Below are 2,657 nucleotides of genomic sequence, written 5' to 3' on the forward strand. Positions count from 1 at the left end.
CTTGGGGGTATAACGTGAACATGTTGACATGCTGGCTTCTGGTCGATTGTTCAAAGATTGGTCGAGCCGTCTTTCTCCTTTCATATCTGTGTCTTCACCCGTAGGAAAATGGATCTTTCCCCCAAATCGTGCTGGTCGGGTTCAGCGCTCATTCAGTCGACAGTTCCCGCCTGGGGTCGGCGTGGAGAGTACATCGAGTTTTATTCGAAGTCTTTTTCATCTTAAAATTAAATTTTACTTCGTTTTTCGTAGGTATTTTGTGCCTTATAATCATAAAAAGTACTTTAAAAAACAAAATACGTTGTTTTCAACCACGTGTCAATGTTAATGTACTGTGTCGTCTGCTAAGCGTACTACAGCTAGTCATTGTCTGAGAACTTCACAGTGCGCAGAGTTTCGCTGTCCTCCGCACGTTCGAAACATACGTACAGGAATCTTACACTTCCGATATACAGTAAGTATAATGTTTTAATAAACTTGTATTATATCATGGGAGATCACACGCATCTAATCATAGACTTCACAACAATTCAATTAAAAATATTATTTGGTCAATAACTAACTATTGTTGAAATTTAACGAAACAAAATTTCCTAATTAATGAGTCCAAGATAAAGCTTTACCATTTACCTCAATATGCATGTATTTTGTTGCATGTTAATGTTATTTGTTAAATCACTCGTTGTTGCATGTTGAAATATATATATATATATATATGTATATTTTATATGAAGCATCTATAAAATTTCTAAGTGATATTTGATAAGTCTCGTTTTTGTGCTAGGTGTCAAATTTAATTTAGCTCGTTCAGTATATTTTAGAACTAAATTAACTCTGCAAGAGTCTGCCTTATCTAATCAATGCAGAAATAAGAAAATAAATCATTAAACCTGTTATTAAATTCTCTTCGTGTAGGTGAGTGTTGTGAACCCTCCTACGTGATGGATTATATGAGTTTTCGAATGCATCTGTCCTTTTTTGAGCTTACAAATTTACAATCTTTCAAATTAGACAGAGAGTGGGAAGTAAGTGTTGTACAAGAAATGCTCACAACCTAGCTTTCCTCAATTATTTTTCGGTGTTTTAAATTTGTTTTATACCGGTAGCGTTTGCGCAAGGCAGCAGCAGTACACGAGGACGTCATGCATTTATTTATGGGTTAAAAATCGTAATAACTATCTCTAAGCAATATTATTATCACCAAATTTTGTTCATTGATAAATAGTTATATTTAACCCATTGATTGCTGATTTGCCTTATCGGGTACTGTCCGCCTTCGGCAGTTGAGTGCGAGTGTGCTGTATACAGTGTACAGGCTCGCAAAAATTCCGCGCGCGTTGAAAGCAGCCGCAGTCAAATGGTTAAATCTTAGTTTCATGGGAGAAGATAAGGAGACAAGAATTCGATTTTTAGAAACCCGTCTAAGATGAGATCTTCACACGTTGGTTTTTTATATTCATGAACCCACACCTTTTGACTTTGATAACATATTGCCCAGTAACCTTATCCTTTTGACTTGATATATCAGGCCTGACATATCAGATTGATATTCCAAAGGACTGGCATATCAGAATAATCTGTGAAATATGTGACAAACAGATATATATCCAATTTATGTTATTGGTACAAAAGTGTTGTTTCGAAAAGAAAAACCCCATTATTGATCTTCTACTGACGACTTGAGTTGTACAACACATTCGAACTTGAAGAAATTACTATAGTGGTAATCACTGTGGAAAGAGAGAGCGTTTTCATTATTCTGGTTTCAGTTTTAGCCAAAGAAAGTGAAGTTTCGCATTTCTTGGTTACTGTCTACAAAATTTCTTGTTTCAATCTGAAAAAAAAAACACACAAATAAATAAAGATAATATTAATATTATATCTTTTGTTTTAAATGTCTTTAAATAATCAAGCGTTGAAAAAAGTTTATATATATCTTTTTTTTTTCAAAAACGTAAATATATAATGTTTATTATATTTTTGTAAGGGTGGAGGTTGGGAGTTTAATTAGCAGAAATATTAGGGTGGCTTTATTTCAAATCATTTCTTCTTTAAGAAATTTAAGAGTAACTGCCTTCCCACAACTGGCTATAGACAGTAGAAGCCGAGATGTTGTGGGTGTGAGCACTCGGCTTCGTACCCTTATTTGATTGATTTTTTTATTCTTTTCTAGATTGACATCGGCGTTTGGATTTTGTCTGATAGAGGGATATCCCTAACACACTTGGGTGCTATTACCACAGACATTATCCGTTACGACAATAAGTTGACAATCAGGATCGATAACGGTATTGCGATATATAAAGCGTTTTGCTCCATTTCAATAACAACATATTTTATCCAGTGCTAAACAAGTGCTTTGATTATTCTATGTAGTTTTACACAAGTTCCTTTATTACTTTATGCAGTATTACACAAGTTCCCTTATTACTTTATGCAGTATTACACAAGTTCCTTTATTCATTTATGCAGTATTACACAAGTTCCTTTATTCATTTATGCAGTATTACACAAGTTCCTTTATTATTATTTTATGCATTATTACATAAGTTCCTTTATTACTTTATGCAGTATTACACAAGTTCCTTTATTACTTTATGCAGTATTACACAAGTTCCTTTATTACTTTATGCAGTATTACACAAGTTCCTTTATTA

The 2,657-nt window shown here is 33.6% G+C and overlaps 1 protein-coding gene across 2 annotated transcripts in view; it reads left to right on the forward strand.

The window, feature by feature from the left end:
- Window positions 1-248: 248 nt before the first annotated feature.
- The window catches only part of LOC106462746 (rho-related GTP-binding protein RhoE-like), a 48,270-nt gene continuing 45,861 nt past the window's right edge, over window positions 249-2,657 (forward strand). For both annotated transcript variants that reach the window (XM_022400518.1, XM_022400967.1), the window contains exon 1: window positions 249-454. The gene's annotated coding sequence lies outside the window, so the exon portion shown is untranslated. The remainder of the gene's footprint in view (window positions 455-2,657) is intronic.

Source organism: Limulus polyphemus, unplaced genomic scaffold (assembly GCF_000517525.1).
Source record: "Limulus polyphemus unplaced genomic scaffold, Limulus_polyphemus-2.1.2 Scaffold0, whole genome shotgun sequence".
Lineage (NCBI taxonomy): Eukaryota > Metazoa > Arthropoda > Merostomata > Xiphosura > Limulidae > Limulus > Limulus polyphemus.